Raw genomic sequence first — 22864 nt, 5'->3', positions numbered from 1 at the left:
ACGAGCTCGGATCCCGCACCCACACCTTGAGAGGTATCAACCTGAGAACACTTGGCAGCCTGCACAGCTAACCCCCGAAAAGCCTACACTCTGCTGACGAGGAACAACAATTCCGAAACACCAGTGTCCAGAGTTGGTGCTGCAACCTTGCTATAACACACTTTTCATCGAATTAGCGCACACGCTATCAAAGACTACATCTACCATGATGCTCCTGGGGTACACCTGCTGGTGGGTGGAGTCGGAGTGCGACCCCTTCTTTACAGTTAATTGGCTCCCTCGAGCTAGAGCTGACGAGCTCGGATCCCAGACCCGCGCCTTGAGAGGTATCAACCTGAGAACACTTGGCAGCCTGCACAGCTAACCCCCGAAAACCTACACTCTGCTGACGAGGAACAACAATTCCGAAACACCGGTGTCCAGAGTTGGTGCTGCAACCTTGCTATAACACACTTTTCATCGAATTAGCGCACACGCTATCAAAGACTGCATTTACCATGATGCTCCTGGGGTACACCTGCTGGTGGGTGGAGTCGGAGTGCGACCCCTTCTTTACAGTTAATTGGCTCTCTCGAGCTAGAGCTGACGAGCTCGGATCCCGCACCCGCGCCTTGAGAGGTATCAACCTGAGAACACTTGGCAGCCTGCACAGCTAACCCCCGAAAAACCTACACTCTGCTGATGAGGAACAACAATTCCGAAACACCGGTGTCCAGAGTTGGTGCTGCAACCTTGCTATAACACACTTTTCATCGAATTAGCGCACACGCTATCAAAGACTGCATCTACCATGATGCTCCTGGGGTACACCTGCTGGCGGGTGGAGTCGGAGTGCGACCCCTTCTTTACAGTTAATTGGCTCCCTCGTGCTAGAGCTGACGAGCTCGGATCCCGCACCCGCGCCTTGAGAGGTATCAACCTGAGAACACTTGTCAGCCTGCACAGCTAACCCCCGAAAAACCTACACTCTGCTGACGAGGAACAACAATTCCGAAACACCGGTCGGTGTCCAGAGTTGGTGCTGCAACCTTGCTATAACACACTTTTCATCGAATTAGAGCACACGCTATCAAAGACTGCATCTACCATGATGCTCCTGGGGTACACCTGCTGGTGGGTGGAGTCGGAGTGCGACCCCTTCTTTACAGTTAATTGGCTCCCTCGATCTAGAGCTGACGAGCTCGGATCCCGCACCCGCGCCTTGAGAGGTATCAACCTGAGAACACTTGGCAGCCTGCACAGCTAACCCCCGAAAAACCTACACTCTGCTGACGAGGAACAACAATTCCGAAAAACTGGTGTCCAGAGTTGGTGCTGCAACCTTGCTATAACACACTTTTCATCGAATTTGCGCACACGCTTTCAAAGACTGCATCTACCATGATGCTCCTGGGGTACACCTGCTGGTGGGTGGAGTCGGAGTGGGACCCCTTCTTTACAGTTAATTGGCTCTCTCGAGCTAGAGCTGACAAGCTCGGATCCCGCACCCGCGCCTTGAGAGGTATCATCCTGAGAACACTTGGCAGCCTGCACAGATAACCCCCGAAAAACCTACACTCTGCTGACGAGGAACAACAATTCTGAAACACCGGTGTCCAGAGTTGGTGCTGCAACCTTGCTATAACACACTTTTCATCGAATTAGCGCACACGCTATCAAAGACTGCATCTACCATGATGCTCCTGGGGTACACCTGCTGGTGGGTGGAGTCGGAGTGCGACCCCTTCTTTACAGTTAATTGGCTCTCTCGAGCTAGAGCTGACGAGCTCGGATCCCACACCCGCGCCTTGAGAGGTATCATCCTGAGAACACTTGGCAGCCTGCACAGATAACCCCCGAAAAACCTACACTCTGCTGACGAGGAACAACAATTCTGAAACACCGGTGTCCAGAGTTGGTGCTGCAACCTTGCAATAACACACTTTTCATTGAATTAGCGCACACGCTATCAAAGACTGCTTCTACCATGATGCTCCAAGGGTAAACCTGCTGGTGGGTGGAGTCGGAGTGCGACCCCTTCTTTACAGTTAATTGGCTCCCTCGAGCTAGAGCTGACGAGCTCGGATCCCGCACCCGCGCCTTGAGACGTATCAACCTGAGAACACTTGGCAGCCTGCACAGCTAACCTCCGAAAAACCTACACTCTGCTGACGAGGAACAACAATTCCGAAACACCGGTGTCCAGAGTTGGTGCTGCAACCTTGCTATAACACACTTTTCATCGAATTAGCGCACACACTATCAAAGACTGCATCTACCATGATGCACCTGGGGTACACCTGCTGGTGGGTGGAGTCGGAGTGCGTCCCCTTCTTTACAGTTAATTGGCTCCCTCGATCTAGAGCTGACGAGCTCGGATCCCGCACCCACGCGTCGAGAGGTATCAACCTGAGAACACTTGGCAGCCTGCACAGCTAACCCCCGAAAAGCCTACACTCTGCTGACGAGGAACAACAATTCCGAAACACCAGTGTCCAGAGTTGGTGCTGCAACCTTGCTATAACACACTTTTCATCGAATTAGCGCACACGCTATCAAAGACTACATCTACCATGATGCTCCTGGGGTACACCTGCTGGTGGGTGGAGTCGGAGTGCGACCCCTTCTTTACAGTTAATTGGCTCCCTCGATCTAGAGCTGACGAGCTTGGATCCCGCACCCGCGCCTTGAGAGGTATCAACCTGAGAACACTTGGCAGCCTGCACAGCTAACCCCCGAAAAACCTACACTCTGCTGACGAGGAACAACAATTCCGAACACCGGTGTCCAGAGTTGGTGCTGCAACCTTGCTATAACACACTTTTCATCGAATTAGCGCACACGCTATCAAAGACTGCATCTACCATGATGCTCCTGGGGTACACCTGCTGGTGGGTGGAGTCGGAGTGCGACCCCTTCTTTACAGTTAATTGGCTCCCTCGAGATAGAGCTGACGAGCTCAGATCCCGCACCCGCGCCTTGAGAGGTATCAACCTGAGAACACTTGGCAGCCTGCACAGCTAACCCCCGAAAAACCTACACTCTGCTGACGAGGAACAACAATTCCGAAACACCGATGTCCAGAGTTGGTGCTGCAACCTTGCTATAACACACTTTTCATCGAATTAGCGCACACGCTATCAAAGACTGCATCTACCATGATGCTCCTGGGGTACACCTGCTGGTGGGTGGAGTCGGAGTGCGACCCCTTCTTTACAGTTAATTGGCTCTCTCGAGCTAGAGCTGACGAGCTCGGATCCCGCACATGCGCCTTGAGAGGTATCATCCTGAGAACACTTGGCAGCCTGCACAGATAACCCCCGAAAAACCTACACTCTGCTGACGAGGAACAACAATTCTGAAACACCGGTGTCCAGAGTTGGTGCTGCAACCTTGCTATAACACACTTTTCATCGAATTAGCGCACACGCTATCAAAGACTGCATCTACCATGATGCTCCTAGGGTACACCTGCTGGTGGGTGGAGTCAGAGTGTGACCCCTTCTTTACAGTTAATTGGCTCCCTCGAGCTAGAGCTGACGAGCTCGAATCCCGCACCCGCGCCTTGAGAGGTATCAACCTGAGAACACTTGGCAGCCTGCACAGCTAACCTCAGAAAAACCTACACTCTGCTGACGAGGAACAACAATTCCGAAACACCGGTGTCCAGAGTTGGTGCTGCAACCTTGCTATAACACACTTTTCATCTAATTAGCGCACACGCTATCAAAGACTGCATCTACCATGATGCTCCTGGGGTACACCTGCTGGTGGGTGGAGTCGGAGTGCGACCCCTTCTTTACAGTTAATTGGCTCCCTCGATCTAGAGCTGACGAGCTCGGATCCCGCACCCACGCCTTGAGAGGTATCAACCTGAGAACACTTGGCAGCCTGCACAGCTAACCCCCGAAAAGCCTACACTCTGCTGACGAGGAACAACAATTCCGAAACACCAGTGTCCAGAGTTGGTGCTGCAACCTTGCTATAACACACTTTTCATCGAATTAGCGCACACGCTATCAAAGACTACATCTACCATGATGCTCCTGGGGTACACCTGCTGGTGGGTGGAGTCGGAGTGCGACCCCTTCTTTACAGTTAATTGGCTCCCTCGAGCTAGAGCTGACGAGCTCGGATCCTAGACCCGCGCCTTGAGAGGTATCAACCTGAGAACACTTGGCAGCCTGCACAGCTAACCCCCGAAAAACCTACACTCTGCTGACGAGGAACAACAATTCCGAAACACCGGTGTCCAGAGTTGGTGCTGCAACCTTGCTATAACACACTTTTCATCGAATTAGCGCACACGCTATCAAAGACTGCATTTACCTTGATGCTCCTGGGGTACACCTGCTGGTGGGTGGAGTCGGAGTGCGATCCCTTCTTTACAGTTATTTTGCTCTCTCGAGCTAGAGCTGACGAGCTCGGATCCCGCACCCGCGCCTTGAGAGGTATCAACCTGAGAACACTTGGCAGCCTGCACAGCTAACCCCCGAAAAACCTACACTCTGCTGATGAGGAACAACAATTCCGAAACACCGGTGTCCAGAGTTGGTGCTGCAACCTTGCTATAACACACTTTTCATCGAATTAGCGCACACGCTATCAAAGACTGCATCTACCATGATGCTCCTGGGGTACACCTGCTGGCGGGTGGAGTCGGAGTGCGACCCCTTCTTTACAGTTAATTGGCTCCCTCGTGCTAGAGCTGACGAGCTCGGATCCCGCACCCGCGCCTTGAGAGGTATCAACCTGAGAACACTTGGCAGCCTGCACAGCTAACCCCCGAAAAACCTACACTCTGCTGACGAGGAACAACAATTCCGAAACACCGGTCGGTGTCCAGAGTTGGTGCTGCAACCTTGCTATAACACAATTTTCATCGAATTAGCGCACACGCTATCAAAGACTGCATCTACCATGATGCTCCTGGGGTACACCTGCTGGTGGGTGGAGTCGGAGTGCGACCCCTTCTTTACAGTTAATTGGCTCCCTCGATCTAGAGCTGACGAGCTGGGATCCCGCACCCGCGCCTTGAGAGGTATCAACCTGAGAACACTTGGCAGCCTGCACAGCTAACCCCCGAAAAACCTACACTCTGCTGACGAGGAACAACAATTCCGAAACACCGGTGTCCAGAGTTGGTGCTGCAACCTTGCTATAACACACTTTTCATCGAATTAGCGCACACGCTATCAAAGACTGCATCTACCATGATGTTCCTGGGGTACACCTGCTGGTGGGTGGAGTCGGAGTGCGACCCCTTCTTTACAGTTAATTGGCTCTCTCGAGCTAGAGCTGACGAGCTCGGATCCCGCACCCGCGCCTTGAGAGGTATCAACCTGAAAACACTTGGCAGCCTGCACAGCTAACCCCCGAAAACCTACACTCTGCTGACGAGGAACAACAATTCCGAAACACCGGTGTCCAGAGTTGGTGCTGCAACCTTGCTATAACACACTTTTCATCGAATTAGCGCACACGCTATCAGAGACTGCATCTACCATGATGCTCCTGGGGTACACCTGCTGGCGGGTGGAGTCGGAGTGCGACCCCTTCTTTACAGTTAATTGGCTCCCTCGTGCTAGAGCTGACGAGCTCGGATCCCGCACCCGCGCCTTGAGAGGTATCAACCTGAGAACACTTGTCAGCCTGCACAGCTAACCCCCGAAAAACCTACACTCTGCTGACGAGGAACAACAATTCCGAAACACCGGTCGGTGTCCAGAGTTGGTGCTGCAACCTTGCTATAACACACTTTTCATCGAATTAGCGCACACGCTATCAAAGACTGCATCTACCATGATGCTCCTGGGGTACACCTGCTGGTGGGTGGAGTCGGAGTGCGATCCCTTCTTTACAGTTAATTGGCTCCCTCGATCTAGAGCTGACGAGCTCGGATCCCGCACCCGCGCCTTGAGAGGTATCAACCTGAGAACACTTGGCAGCCTGCACAGCTAACCCCCGAAAAACCTACACTCTGCTGACGAGGAACAACAATTCCGAAACACCGGTGTCCAGAGTTGGTGCTGCAACCTTGCTATAACACACTTTTCATCGAATTAGCGCACACGCTTTCAAAGACTGCATCTACCATGATGCTCCTGGGGTACACCTGCTGGTGGGTGGAGTCGGAGTGCGACCCCTTCTTTACAGTTAATTGGCTCTCTCGAGCTAGAGCTGACGAGCTCGGATCCCGCACCCGCGCCTTGAGAGGTATCATCCTGAGAACACTTGGCAGCCTGCACAGATAACCCCCGAAAAACCTACACTCTGCTGACGAGGAACAACAATTCTGAAACACCGGTGTCCAGAGTTGGTGCTGCAACCTTGCTATAATACACTTTTCATCGAATTAGCGCACACGCTATCAAAGACTGCATCTACCATGATGCTCCTGGGGTACACCTGCTGGTGGGTGGAGTCAGAGTGCGACCCCTTCTTTACAGTTAATTGGCTCTCTCGAGCTAGAGCTGACGAGCTCGGATCCCGCACCCGCGCCTTGAGAGGTATCATCCTGAGAACACTTGGCAGCCTGCACAGATAACCTCCGAAAAACCTACACTCTGCTGACGAGGAACAACAATTCCGAAACACCGGTGTCCAGAGTTGGTGCTGCAACCTTGCTATAACACACTTTTCATCGAATTAGCGCACACACTATCAAAGACTGCATCTACCATGATGCACCTGGGGTACACCTGCTGGTGGGTGGAGTCGGAGTGCGTCCCCTTCTTTACAGTTAATTGGCTCCCTCGATCTAGAGCTGACGAGCTCGGATCCCGCACCCACGCCTTGAGAGGTATCAACCTGAGAACACTTGGCAGCCTGCACAGCTAACCCCCGAAAAGCCTACACTCTGCTGACGAGGAACAACAATTCCGAAACACCAGTGTCCAGAGTTGGTGCTGCAACCTTGCTATAACACACTTTTCATCGAATTAGCGCACACGCTATCAAAGACTACATCTACCATGATGCTCCTGGGGTACACCTGCTGGTGGGTGGAGTCGGAGTGCGACCCCTTCTTTACAGTTAATTGGCTCCCTCGATCTAGAGCTGACGAGCTCGGATCCCGCACCCGCGCCTTAAGAGGTATCAACCTGAGAACATTTGGATCCCTGCACAGCTAACCCCCGAAAAACCTACACTCTGCTGACGAGGAACAACAATTCCGAACACCGGTGTCCAGAGTTGGTGCTGCAACCTTGCTATAACACACTTTTCCTCGAATTAGCGCACACGCTATCAAAGACTGCATCTACCATGATGCTCCTGGGGTACACCTGCTGGTGGGTGGAGTCGGAGTGCGACCCCTTCTTTACAGTTAATTGGCTCCCTCGAGATAGAGCTGACGAGCTCAGATCCCGCACCCGCGCCTTGAGAGGTATCAACCTGAGAACACTTGGCAGCCTGCACAGCTAACCCCCGAAAAACCTACACTCTGCTGACGAGGAACAACAATTCCGAAACACCGATGTCCAGAGTTGGTGCTGCAACCTTGCTATAACACACTTTTCATCGAATTAGCGCACACGCTATCAAAGACTGCATCAACCATGATGCTCCTGGGGTACACCTGCTGGTGGGTGGAGTCGGAGTGCGACCCCTTCCTTACAGTTAATTGGCTCTCTCGAGCTAGAGCTGACGAGCTCGGATCCCGCACCCGCGCCTTGAGAGGTATCATCCTGAGAACACTTGGCAGCCTGCACAGATAACCCCCGAAAAACCTACACTCTGCTGACGAGGAACAACAATTCTGAAACACCGGTGTCCAGAGTTGGTGCTGCAACCTTGCTATAACACACTTTTCATCGAATTAGCGCACACGCTATCAAAGACTGCATCTACCATGATGCTCCTAGGGTACACCTGCTGGTGGGTGGAGTCAGAGTGTGACCCCTTCTTTACAGTTAATTGGCTCCCTCGAGCTAGAGCTGACGATCTCGGATCCCGCACCCGCGCCTTGAGAGGTATCAACCTGAGAACACTTGACAGCCTGCACAGCTAACCTCCGAAAAACCTACACTCTGCTGACGAGGAACAACAATTCCGAAACACCGGTGTCCAGAGTTGGTGCTGCAACCTTGCTATAACACACTTTTCATCGAATTAGCGCACACGCTATCAAAGACTGCATCTACCATGATGCTCCAGGGGTACACCTGCTGGTGGGTGGAGTCGGAGTGCGACCCCTTCTTTACAGTTAATTGGCTCCCTCGATCTAGAGCTGACGAGCTCGGATCCCGCACCCACGCCTTGAGAGGTATCAACCTGAGAACACTTGGCAGCCTGCACAGCTAACCCCCGAAAAGCCTACACTCTGCTGACGAGGAACAACAATTCCGAAACACCAGTGTCCAGAGTTGGTGCTGCAACCTTGCTATAACACACTTTTCATCGAATTAGCGCACACGCTATCAAAGACTACATCTACCATGATGCTCCTGGGGTACACCTGCTGGTGGGTGGAGTCGGAGTGCGACCCCTTCTTTACAGTTAATTGGCTCCCTCGAGCTAGAGCTGACGAGCTCGGATCCCAGACCCGCGCCTTGAGAGGTATCAACCTGAGAACACTTGGCAGCCTGCACAGCTAACCCCCGAAAAACCTACACTCTGCTGACGAGGAACAACAATTTTGAAACACCGGTGTCCAGAGTTGGTGCTGCAACCTTGCTATAACACACTTTTCATCGAATTAGCGCACACTCTATCAAAGACTGCATCTACCATGATGCTCCTGGGGTACACCGGCTGGCGGGTGGAGTCGGAGTGCGACCCCTTCTTTACAGTTAATTGGCTCCCTCGAGCTAGAGCTGACGAGCTCGGATCCCGCACCCGCGCCTTGAGAGATATCAACCTGAGAACACTTGGCAGCCTGCACAGCTAACCCCCGAAAAACCTACACTCTGCTGATGAGGAACAACAATTCCGAAACACCGGTGTCCAGAGTTGGTGCTGCAACCTTGCTATAACACACTTTTCATCGAATTAGCGCACACTCTATCAAAGACTGCATCTACCATGATGCTCCTGGGGTACACCGGCTGGCGGGTGGAGTCGGAGTGCGACCCCTTCTTTACAGTTAATTGGCTCCCTCGTGCTAGAGCTGACGAGCTCGGATCCCGCACCCGCGCCTTGAGAGGTATCAACCTGAGAACACTTGGCAGCCTGCACAGCTAACCCCCGAAAAACCTACACTCTGCTGACGAGGAACAACAATTCCGAAACACCGGTCGGTGTCCAGAGTTGGTGCTGCAACCTTGCTATAACACACTTTTCATCGAATTAGCGCACACGCTATCAAAGACTGCATCTACCATGATGCTCCTGGGGTACACCTGCTGGTGGGTGGAGTCGGAGTGCGACCCCTTCTTTACAGTTAATTGGCTCCCTCGATCTAGAGCTGACGAGCTCGGATCCCGCACCCGCGCCTTGAGAGGTATCAACCTGAGAACACTTGGCAGCCTGCACAGCTAACCCCCGAAAAACCTACACTCTGCTGACGAGGAACAACAATTCCGAAACACCGGTGTCCAGAGTTGGTGCTGCAACCTTGCTATAACACACTTTTCATCGAATTAGCGCACACGCTATCAAAGACTGCATCTACCATGATGCTCCTGGGGTACACCTGCTGGTGGGTGGAGTCGGAGTGCGACCCCTTCTTTACAGTTAATTGGCTCCCTCGAGCTAGAGCTGACGAGCTCGGATTCCGCACCTGCGCCTTGAGAGGTATCAACCTGAGAACACTTGGCAGCCTGCACAGCTAACCTCCGAAAAACCTACACTCTGCTGACGAGGAACAACAATTCCGAAACACCGGTGTCCAGAGTTGGTGCTGCAACCTTGCTATAACACACTTTTCATCGAATTAGCGCACACACTATCAAAGACTGCATCTACCATGATGCTCCTGGGGTACACCTGCTGGTGGGTGGAGTCGGAGTGCGACCCCTTCTTTACAGTTAATTGGCTCCCTCGATCTAGAGCTGACGAGCTCGGATCCCGCACCCACGCCTTGAGAGGTATCAACCTGAGAACACTTGGCAGCCTGCACAGCTAACCCCCGAAAAGCCTACACTCTGCTGACGAGGAACAACAATTCCGAAACACCAGTGTCCAGAGTTGGTGCTGCAACCTTGCTATAACACACTTTTCATCGAATTAGCGCACACGCTATCAAAGACTACATCTACCATGATGCTCCTGGGGTACACCTGCTGGTGGGTGGAGTCGGAGTGCGACCCCTTCTTTACAGTTAATTGGCTCCCTCGATCTAGAGCTGACGAGCTCGGATCCCGCACCCGCGCCTTGAGAGGTATCAACCTGAGAACACTTGGCAGCCTGCACAGCTAACCCCCGAAAAGCCTATACTCTGCTGACGAGGAACAACAATTCCGAACACCGGTGTCCAGAGTTGGTGCTGCAACCTTGCTATAACACACTTTTCATCGAATTAGCGCACACGCTATCAAAGACTGCATCTACCATGATGCTCCTGGGGTACACCTGCTGGTGGGTGGAGTCGGAGTGCGACCCCTTCTTTACAGTTAATTGGCTCCCTCGAGATAGAGCTGACGAGCTCAGATCCCGCACCCGCGCCTTGAGAGGTATCAACCTGAGAACACTTGGCAGCCTGCACAGCTAACCCCCGAAAAACCTACACTCTGCTGACGAGGAACAACAATTCCGAAACACCGGTGTCCAGAGTTGGTGCTGCAACCTTGCTATAACACACTTTTCATCGAATTAGCGCACACGCTATCAAAGACTACATCTACCATGATGCTCCTGGGGTACACCTGCTGGTGGGTGGAGTCGGAGTGCGACCCCTTCTTTACAGTTAATTGGCTCCCTCGAGCTAGAGCTGACGAGCTCGGATCCCAGACCCGTGCCTTGAGAGGTATCAACCTGAGAACACTTGGCAGCCTGCACAGCTAACCCCCGAAAAACCTACACTCTGCTGACGAGGAACAACAATTCCGAAACACCGCTGTCCAGAGTTGGTGCTGCAACCTTGCTATAACACACTTTTCATCGAATTAGCGCACACGCTATCAAAGACTGCATTTACCATGATGCTCCTGGGGTACACCTGCTGGTGGGTGGAGTCGGAGTGCGACCCCTTCTTTACAGTTAATTGGCTCTCTCGAGCTAGAGCTGACGAGCTCGGATCCCGCACCCGCGCCTTGAGAGGTATCAACCTGAGAACACTTGGCAGCCTGCACAGCTAACCCCCGAAAAACCTACACTCTGCTGATGAGGAACAACAATTCCGAAACACCGGTGTCCAGAGTTGGTGCTGCAACCTTGCTATAACACACTTTTCATCGAATTAGCGCACACGCTATCAAAGACTGCATCTACCATGATGCTCCTGGGGTACACCTGCTGGCGGGAGGAGTCGGAGTGCGACCCCTTCTTTACAGTTAATTGGCTCCCTCGTGCTAGAGCTGACGAGCTCGGATCCCGCACCCGCGCCTTGAGAAGTATCAACCTGATAACACTTGGCAGCCTGCACAGCTAACCCCCGAAAAACCTACACTCTGCTGACGAGGAACAACAATTCCGAAACACCGGTCGGTGTCCAGAGTTGGTGCTGCAGCCTTGCTATAACACACTTTTCATCCAATTAGCGCACACGCTATCAAAGACTGCATCTACCATGATGCTCCTGGGGTACACCTGCTGGTGGGTGGAGTCAGAGTGCGACCCCTTCTTTACTGTTAATTGGCTCCCTCGATCTAGAGCTGACGAGCTCGGATCCCGCACCCGCGCCTTGAGAGGTATCAACCTGAGAACACTTGGCAGCCTGCACAGCTAACCCCCGAAAAACCTACACTCTGCTGACGAGGAACAACAATTCCGAAACACCGGTGTCCAGAGTTGGTGCTGCAACCTTGCTATAACACACTTTTCATCGAATTAGCGCACACGCTATCAAAGACTGCATCTACCATGATGCTCCTGGGGTACACCTGCTGGTGGGTGGAGTCGGAGTGCGACCCCTTCTTTACAGTTAATTGGCTCTCTCGAGCTAGAGCTGACGAGCTCGGATCCCGCACCCGCGCCTTGAGAGGTATCATCCTGAGAACACTTGGCAGCCTGCACAGATAACCCCCGAAAAACCTACACTCTGCTGACGAGGAACAACAATTCTGAAACACCGGTGTCCAGAGTTGGTGCTGCAACCTTGCTATAACACACTTTTCATCGAATTAGCGCACACGCTATCAAAGACTGCATCTACAATGATGCTCCTAGGGTACACCTGCTGGTGGGTGGAGTCGGAGTGCGACCCCTTCTTTACAGTTAATTGGCTCCCTCGAGCTAGAGCTGACGAGCTCGGATCCCGCACCCGCGCCTTGAGAGGTATCAACCTGAGAACACTTGGCAGCCTGCACAGCTAACCTCCGAAAAACCTACACTCTGCTGACGAGGAACAACAATTCCGAAACACCGGTGTCCAGAGTTGGTGCTGCAACCTTGCTATAACACACTTTTCATCGAATTAGCGCACACACTATCAAAGACTGCATCTACCATGATGCTCCTGGGGTACACCTGCTGGTGGGTGGAGTCGGAGTGCGACCCCTTCTTTACAGTTAATTGGCTCGCTCGATCTAGAGCTGACGAGCTCGGATCCCGCACCCACGCCTTGAGAGGTATCAACCTGAGAACACTTGGCAGCCTGCACAGCTAACCCCCGAAAAGCCTACACTCTGCTGACGAGGAACAACAATTCCGAAACACCAGTGTCCAGAGTTGGTGCTGCAACCTTGCTATAACACACTTTTCATCGAATTAGCGCACACGCTATCTAAGACTACATCTACCATGATGCTCCTGGGGTACACCTGCTGGTGGGTGGAGTCGGAGTGCGACCCCTTCTTTACAGTTAATTGGCTCCCTCGATCTAGAGCTGACGAGCTAGGATCCCGCACCCGCGCCTTGAGAGGTATCAACCTGAGAACACTTGGCAGCCTGCACAGCTAACCCCCGAAAAACCTACACTCTGCTGACGAGGAACAACAATTCCGAAACACCGGTGTCCAGAGTTGGTGCTGCAACCTTGCTATAACACACTTTTCATCGAATTAGCGCACACGCTATCAAAGACTGCATCTACCATGATGCTCCTAGGGTACACCTGCTGGTGGGTGGAGTCAGAGTGCGACCCCTTCTTTACAGTTAATTGGCTCCCTCGAGCTAGAGCTGACGAGCTCGGATCCCGCACCCGCGCCTTGATAGGTATCAACCTGAGAACACTTGGCAGCCTGCACAGCTAGCCTCCGAAAAACCTACACTCTGCTGACGAGGAACAACAATTCCGAAACACCGGTGTCCAGAGTTGGTGCTGCAACCTTGCTATAACACACTTTTCATCGAATTAGCGCACACGCTATCAAAGACTGCATCTACCATGATGCTCCTGGGGTACACCTGTTGGTGGGTGGAGTCGGAGTGCGACCCCTTCTTTACAGTTAATTGGCTCTCTCGAGCTAGAGCTGACGAGCTCGGATCCCCCACCCGCGCCTTGAGAGGTATCATCCTGAGAACACTTGGCAGCCTGCACAGATAACCCCCGAAAAACCTACACTCTGCTGACGAGGAACAACAATTCTGAAACACCGGTGTCCAGAGTTGGTGCTGCAACCTTGCTATAACACACTTTTCATCGAATTAGCGCACACGCTATCAAAGACTGCATCTACAATGATGCTCCTAGGGTACACCTGCTGGTGGGTGGAGTCGGAGTGCGACCCCTTCTTTACAGTTGATTGGCTCCCTCGAGCTAGAGCTGACGAGCTCGGATCCCGCACCCGCGCCTTGAGAGGTATCAACCTGAGAACACTTGGCAGCCTGCACAGCCAACCCTCGAAAAACCTACACTCTGCTGACGAGGAACAACAATTCCGAAACACCGGTGTCCAGAGTTGGTGCTGCAACCTTGCTATAACACACTTTTCATCGAATTAGCGCACACACTATCAAAGACTGCATCTACCATGATGCTCCTGGGGTACACCTGCTGGTGGGTGGAGTCGGAGTGCGACCCCTTCTTTACAGTTAATTGGCTCCCTCGATCTAGAGCTGACGAGCTCGGATCCCGCACCCACGCCTTGAGAGGTATCAACCTGAGAACACTTGGCAGCCTGCACAGCTAACCCCCGAAAAGCCTACACTCTGCTGACGAGGAACAACAATTCCGAAACACCAGTGTCCAGAGTTGGTGCTGCAACCTTGCTATAACACACTTTTCATCGAATTAGCGCACACGCTATCAAAGACTACATCTACCATGATGCTCCTGGGGTACACCTGCTGGTGGGTGGAGTCGGAGTGCGACCCCTTCTTTACAGTTAATTGGCTCCCTCGATCTAGAGCTGACGAGCTAGGATCCCGCACCCGCGCCTTGAGAGGTATCAACCTGAGAACACTTGGCAGCCTGCACAGCTAACCCCCGAAAAACCTACACTCTGCTGACGAGGAACAACAATTCCGAAACACCGGTGTCCAGAGTTGGTGCTGCAACCTTGCTATAACACACTTTTCATCGAATTAGCGCACACGCTATCAAAGACTGCATCTACCATGATGCTCCTGGGGTACACCTGCTGGTGGGTGGAGTCGGAGTGCAACCCCTTCTTTACAGTTAATTGGCTCTCTCGAGCTAGAGCTGACGAGCTCGGATCCCGCACCCGCGCCTTGAGAGGTATCATCCTGAGAACACTTGGCAGCCTGCACAGATAACCCCCGAAAAACCTACACTCTGCTGACGAGGAACAACAATTCTGAAACACCGGTGTCCAGAGTTGGTGCTGCAACCTTGCTATAACACACTTTTCATCGAATTAGCGCACACGCTATCAAAGACTGCATCTACCATGATGCTCCTAGGGTACACCTGCTGGTGGGTGGAGTCAGAGTGCGACCCCTTCTTTACAGTTAATTGGCTCCCTCGAGCTAGAGCTGACGAGCTCGGATCCCGCACCCGCGCCTTGAGAGGTATCAACCTGAGAACACTTGGCAGCCTGCACAGCTAGCCTCCGAAAAACCTACACTCTGCTGACGAGGAACAACAATTCCGAAACACCGGTGTCCAGAGTTGGTGCTGCAACCTTGCTATAACACACTTTTCATCGAATTAGCGCACACGCTATCAAAGACTGCATCTACCATGATGCTCCTGGGGTACACCTGCTGGTGGGTGGAGTCGGAGTGCGACCCGTTCTTTACAGTTAATTGGCTCCCTCGATCTAGAGCTGACAAGCTCGGATCCTGCACCCACGCCTTGAGAGGTATCAACCTGAGAACACTTGGCAGCCTGCCCAGCTAACCCCCGAAAAGCCTACACTCTGCTGACGAGGAATAACAATTCCGAAACACCAGTGTCCAGAGTTGGTGCTGCAACCTTGCTACAACACACTTTTCATCGAATTAGCGCACACGCTATCAAAGACTACATCTACCATGATGCTCCTGGGGTACACCTGCTGGTGGGTGGAGTCGGAGTGCGACCCCTTCTTTACAGTTAATTGGCTCCCTCGAGCTAGAGCTGACGAGCTCGGATCCCAGACCCGCGCCTTGAGAGGTATCAACCTGAGAACACTTGGCAGCCTGCACAGCTAACCCCCGAAAAACCTACACTCTGCTGACGAGGAACAACAATTCCGAAACACCGGTGTCCAGAGTTGGTGCTGCAACCTTGCTATAACACACTTTTCATCGAATTAGCGCACACGCTATCAAAGACTGCATTTACCATGATGCTCCTGGGGTACACCTGCTGGTGGGTGGAGTCGGAGTGCGACCCCTTCTTTACAGTTAATTGGCTCTCTCGAGCTAGAGCTGACGAGCTCGGATCCCGCACCCGCGCCTTGAGAGGTATCAACCTGAGAACACTTGGCAGCCTGCACAGCTAACCCCCGAAAAACCTACACTCTGCTGATGAGAAACAACAATTCCGAAACACCGGTGTCCAGAGTTGGTGCTGCAACCTTGCTATAACACACTTTTCATCGAATTAGCGCACACGCTATCAAAGACTGCATCTGCCATGATGCTCCTGGGGTACACCTGCTGGCGGGTGGAGTCGGAGTGCGACCCCTTCTTTACAGTTAATTGGCTCCCTCGTGCTAGAGCTGACGAGCTCGGATCCCGCACCCGCACCTTGAGAGGTATCAACCTGAGAACACTTGGCAGCCTGCACAGCTAACCCCCGAAAAACCTACACTCTGCTGACGAGGAACAACAATTCCGAAACACCGGTCGGTGTCCAGAGTTGGTGCTGCAACCTTGCTATAACACACTTTTCATCGAATTAGCGCACACGCTATCAAAGACTGCATCTACCATGATGCTCCTGGGGTACACCTGCTGGTGGGTGGAGTCGGAGTGCGACCCCTTCTTTACAGTTAATTGGCTCCCTCGAGCTAGAGCTGACGAGCTCGGATCCCGCACCCGCGCCTTGAGAGGTATCAACCTGAGAACACTTGGCAGCCTGCACAGCTAACCTCCGAAAAACCTACACTCTGCTGACGAGGAACAACAATTCCGAAACACCGGTGTCCAGAGTTGGTGCTGCAACCTTGCTATAACACACTTTTCATCGAATTAGCGCACACACTATCAAAGACTGCATCTACCATGATGCTCCTGGGGTACACCTGCTGGTGGGTGGAGTCGGAGTGCGACCCCTTCTTTACAGTTAATTGGCTCCCTCGATCTAGAGCTGACGAGCTCGGATCCCGCACCCACGCCTTGAGAGGTATCAACCTGAGAACACTTGGCAGCCTGCACAGCTAACCCCCGAAAAGCCTACACTCTGCTGACGAGGAACAACAATTCCGAAACACCAGTGTCCAGAGTTGGTGCTGCAACCTTGCTATAACACACTTTTCATCGAATTAGCGCACACGCTATCAAAGACTACATCTACCATGATGCTCCTGGGGTACACCTGCTGGTGGGTGGAGTCGGAGTGCGACCCCTTCTTTACAGTTAATTGGCTCCCTCGATCTAGAGCTGACGAGCTAGGATCCCGCACCCGCGCCTTGAGAGGTATCAACCTGAGAACACTTGGCAGCCTGCACAGCTAACCCCCGAAAAACCTACACTCTGCTGACGAGGAACAACAATTCCGAAACACCGGTGTCCAGAGTTGGTGCTGCAACCTTGCTATAACACACTTTTCATCGAATTAGCGCACACGCTATCAAAGACTGCATCTACCATGATGCTCCTAGGGTACACCTGCTGGTGGGTGGAGTCAGAGTGCGACCCCTTCTTTACAGTTAATTGGCTCCCTCGAGCTAGAGCTGACGAGCTCGGATCCCGCACCCGCGCCTTGAGAGGTATCAACCTGAGAACACTTGGCAGCCTGCACAGCTAGCCTCCGAAAAACCTACACTCTGCTGACGAGGAACAACAATTCCGAAACACCGGTGTCCAGAGTTGGTGCTGCAACCTTGCTATAACACACTTTTCATCGAATTAGCGCACACGCTATCAAAGACTGCATCTACCATGATGCTCCTGGGGTACACCTGTTGGTGGGTGGAGTCGGAGTGCGACCCCTTCTTTACAGTTAATTGGCTCTCTCGAGCTAGAGCTGACGAGCTCGGATCCCCCACCCGCGCCTTGAGAGGTATCATCCTGAGAACACTTGGCAGCCTGCACAGATAACCCCCGAAAAACCTACACTCTGCTGACGAGGAACAACAATTCTGAAACACCGGTGTCCAGAGTTGGTGCTGCAACCTTGCTATAACACACTTTTCATCGAATTAGCGCACACGCTATCAAAGACTGCATCTACAATGATGCTCCTAGGGTACACCTGCTGGTGGGTGGAGTCGGAGTGCGACCCCTTCTTTACAGTTAATTGGCTCCCTCGAGCTAGAGCTGACGAGCTCGGATCCCGCACCCGCGCCTTGAGAGGTATCAACCTGAGAACACTTGGCAGCCTGCACAGCCAACCCTCGAAAAACCTACACTCTGCTGACGAGGAACAACAATTCCGAAACACCGGTGTCCAGAGTTGGTGCTGCAACCTTGCTATAACACACTTTTCATCGAATTAGCGCACACACTATCAAAGACTGCATCTACCATGATGCTCCTGGGGTACACCTGCTGGTGGGTGGAGTCGGAGTGCGACCCCTTCTTTACAGTTAATTGGCTCCCTCGATCTAGAGCTGACGAGCTCGGATCCCGCACCCACGCCTTGAGAGGTATCAACCTGAGAACACTTGGCAGCCTGCACAGCTAACCCCCGAAAAGCCTACACTCTGCTGACGAGGAACAACAATTCCGAAACACCAGTGTCCAGAGTTGGTGCTGCAACCTTGCTATAACACACTTTTCATCGAATTAGCGCACACGCTATCAAAGACTACATCTACCATGATGCTCCTGGGGTACACCTGCTGGTGGGTGGAGTCGGAGTGCGACCCCTTCTTTACAGTTAATTGGCTCCCTCGATCTAGAGCTGACGAGCTAGGATCCCGCACCCGCGCCTTGAGAGGTATCAACCTGAAAACACTTGGCAGCCTGCACAGCTAACCCCCGAAAAACCTACACTCTGCTGACGAGGAACAACAATTCCGAAACACCGGTGTCCAGAGTTGGTGCTGCAACCTTGCTATAACACACTTTTCATCGAATTAGCGCACACGCTATCAAAGACTGCATCTACCATGATGCTCCTGGGGTACACCTGCTGGTGGGTGGAGTCGGAGTGCGACCCCTTCTTTACAGTTAATTGGCTCTCTCGAGCTAGAGCTGACGAGCTCGGATCCCGCACCCGCGCCTTGAGAGGTATCATCCTGAGAACACTTGGCAGCCTGCACAGATAACCCCCGAAAAACCTACACTCTGCTGACGAGGAACAACAATTCTGAAACACCGGTGTCCAGAGTTGGTGCTGCAACCTTGCTATAACACACTTTTCATCGAATTAGCGCACACGCTATCAAAGACTGCATCTACCATGATGCTCCTAGGGTACACCTGCTGGTGGGTGGAGTCAGAGTGCGACCCCTTCTTTACAGTTAATTGGCTCCCTCGAGCTAGAGCTGACGAGCTCGGATCCCGCACCCGCGCCTTGAGAGGTATCAACCTGAGAACACTTGGCAGCCTGCACAGCTAGCCTCCGAAAAACCTACACTCTGCTGACGAGGAACAACAATTCCGAAACACCGGTGTCCAGAGTTGGTGCTGCAACCTTGCTATAACACACTTTTCATCGAATTAGCGCACACGCTATCAAAGACTGCATCTACCATGATGCTCCTGGGGTACACCTGCTGGTGGGTGGAGTCGGAGTGCGACCCGTTCTTTACAGTTAATTGGCTCCCTCGATCTAGAGCTGACAAGCTCGGATCCTGCACCCACGCCTTGAGAGGTATCAACCTGAGAACACTTGGCAGCCTGCCCAGCTAACCCCCGAAAAGCCTACACTCTGCTGACGAGGAATAACAATTCCGAAACACCAGTGTCCAGAGTTGGTGCTGCAACCTTGCTATAACACACTTTTCATCGAATTAGCGCACACGCTATCAAAGACTACATCTACCATGATGCTCCTGGGGTACACCTGCTGGTGGGTGGAGTCGGAGTGCGACCCCTTCTTTACAGTTAATTGGCTCCCTCGAGCTAGAGCTGACGAGCTCGGATCCCAGACCCGCGCCTTGAGAGGTATCAACCTGAGAACACTTGGCAGCCTGCACAGCTAACCCCCGAAAAACCTACACTCTGCTGACGAGGAACAACAATTCCGAAACACCGGTGTCCAGAGTTGGTGCTGCAACCTTGCTATAACACACTTTTCATCGAATTAGCGCACACGCTATCAAAGACTGCATTTACCATGATGCTCCTGGGGTACACCTGCTGGTGGGTGGAGTCGGAGTGCGACCCCTTCTTTACAGTTAATTGGCTCTCTCGAGCTAGAGCTGACGAGCTCGGATCCCGCACCCGCGCCTTGAGAGGTATCAACCTGAGAACACTTGGCAGCCTGCACAGCTAACCCCCGAAAAACCTACACTCTGCTGATGAGAAACAACAATTCCGAAACACCGGTGTCCAGAGTTGGTGCTGCAACCTTGCTATAACACACTTTTCATCGAATTAGCGCACACGCTATCAAAGACTGCATCTGCCATGATGCTCCTGGGGTACACCTGCTGGCGGGTGGAGTCGGAGTGCGACCCCTTCTTTACAGTTAATTGGCTCCCTCGTGCTAGAGCTGACGAGCTCGGATCCCGCACCCGCACCTTGAGAGGTATCAACCTGAGAACACTTGGCAGCCTGCACAGCTAACCCCCGAAAAACCTACACTCTGCTGACGAGGAACAACAATTCCGAAACACCGGTCGGTGTCCAGAGTTGGTGCTGCAACCTTGCTATAACACACTTTTCATCGAATTAGCGCACACGCTATCAAAGACTGCATCTACCATGATGCTCCTGGGGTACACCTGCTGGTGGGTGGAGTCGGAGTACGACCCCTTCTTTACAGTTAATTGGCTCCCTCGATCTAGAGCTGACGAGCTCGGATCCCGCACCCCCGCCTTGAGAGGTATCAACCTGAGAACACTAGGCAGCCTGCACAGCTAACCCCCGAAAAACCTACACTCTGCTGACGAGGAACAACAATTCCGAAACACCGGTGTCCAGAGTTGGTGCTGCAACCTTGCTATAACACACTTTTCATCGAATTAGCGCACACGCTATCAAAGACTGCATCTACCATGATGCTCCTGGGGTACACCTGCTGGTGGGTGGAGTCGGAGTGCGACCCCTTCTTTACAGTTAATTGGCTCCCTCGATCTAGAGCTGACGAGCTTGGATCCCGCACCCACGCCTTGAGAGGTATCAACCTGAGAACACTTGGCAGCCTGCACAGCTAACCCCCGAAAAGCCTACACTCTGCTGACGAGGAACAACAATTCCGAAACACCGGTGTCCAGAGTTGGTGCTGCAACCTTGCTATAACACACTTTTCATCGAATTAGCGCACACGCTATCAAAGACTGCATCTACCATGATGCTCCTAGGGTACACCTGCTGGTGGGTGGAGTCGGAGTGCGACCCCTTCTTTACAGTTAATTGGCTCCCTCGAGCTAGAGCTGACGAGCTCGGATCCCGCACCCGCGCCTTGAGAGGTATCAACCTGAGAACACTTGGCAGCCTGCACAGCTAACCTCCGAAAAACCTACACTCTGCTGACGAGGAACAACAATTCCGAAACACCGGTGTCCAGAGTTGGTGCTGCAACCTTGCTATAACACACTTTTCATCGAATTAGCGCACACACTATCAAAGACTGCACCTACCATGATGCTCCTGGGGTACACCTGCTGGTGGGTGGAGTCGGAGTGCGACCCCTTCTTTACAGTTAATTGGCTCCCTCGATCTAGAGCTGACGAGCTCGGATCCCTCACCCACGCCTTGAGAGGTATCAACCTGAGAACACTTGGCAGCCTGCACAGCTAACCCCCGAAAAGCCTACACTCTGCTGACGAGGAACAACAATTCCGAAACACCAGTGTCCAGAGTTGGTGCTGCAACCTTGCTATAACACACTTTTCATCGAATTAGCGCACACGCTATCAAAGACTACATCTACCATGATGCTCCTGGGGTACACCTGCTGGTGGGTGGAGTCGGAGTGCGACCCCTTCTTTACAGTTAATTGGCTCCCTCGATCTAGAGCTGACGAGCTAGGATCCCGCACCCGCGCCTTGAGAGGTATCAACCTGAGAACACTTGGCAGCCTGCACAGCTAACCCCCGAAAAACCTACACTCTGCTGACGAGGAACAACAATTCCGAAACACCGGTGTCCAGAGTTGGTGCTGCAACCTTGCTATAACACACTTTTCATCGAATTAGCGCACACGCTATCAAAGACTGCATCTACCATGATGCTCCTGGGGTACACCTGCTGGTGGGTGGAGTCGGAGTGCGACCCCTTCTTTACAGTTAATTGTCTCTCTCGAGCTAGAGCTGACGAGCTCGGATCCCGCACCCGCGCCTTGAGAGGTATCATCCTGAGAACACTTGGCAGCCTGCACAGATAACCCCCGAAAAACCTACACTCTGCTGACGAGGAACAACAATTCTGAAACACCGGTGTCCAGAGTTGGTGCTGCAACCTTGCTATAACACACTTTTCATCGAATTAGCGCACACGCTATCAAAGACTGCATCTACCATGATGCTCCTAGGGTACACCTGCTGGTGGGTGGAGTCAGAGTGCGACCCCTTCTTTACAGTTAATTGGCTCCCTCGAGCTAGAGCTGACGAGCTCGGATCCCGCACCCGCGCCTTGAGAGGTATCAACCTGAGAACACTTGGCAGCCTGCACAGCTAGCCTCCGAAAAACCTACACTCTGCTGACGAGGAACAACAATTCCGAAACACCGGTGTCCAGAGTTGGTGCTGCAACCTTGCTATAACACACTTTTCATCGAATTAGCGCACACGCTATCAAAGACTGCATCTACCATGATGCTCCTGGGGTACACCTGCTGGTGGGTGGAGTCGGAGTGCGACCCGTTCTTTACAGTTAATTGGCTCCCTCGATCTAGAGCTGACAAGCTCGGATCCTGCACCCACGCCTTGAGAGGTATCAACCTGAGAACACTTGGCAGCCTGCCCAGCTAACCCCCGAAAAGCCTACACTCTGCTGACGAGGAATAACAATTCCGAAACACCAGTGTCCAGAGTTGGTGCTGCAACCTTGCTATAACACACTTTTCATCGAATTAGCGCACACGCTATCAAAGACTACATCTACCATGATGCTCCTGGGGTACACCTGCTGGTGGGTGGAGTCGGAGTGCGACCCCTTCTTTACAGTTAATTGGCTCCCT

Source organism: Lissotriton vulgaris, chromosome 7, assembly GCF_964263255.1.
Source record: "Lissotriton vulgaris chromosome 7, aLisVul1.2, whole genome shotgun sequence".
Taxonomy (NCBI): domain Eukaryota; kingdom Metazoa; phylum Chordata; class Amphibia; order Caudata; family Salamandridae; genus Lissotriton; species Lissotriton vulgaris.
This window is presented reverse-complemented; position numbering follows the sequence as displayed.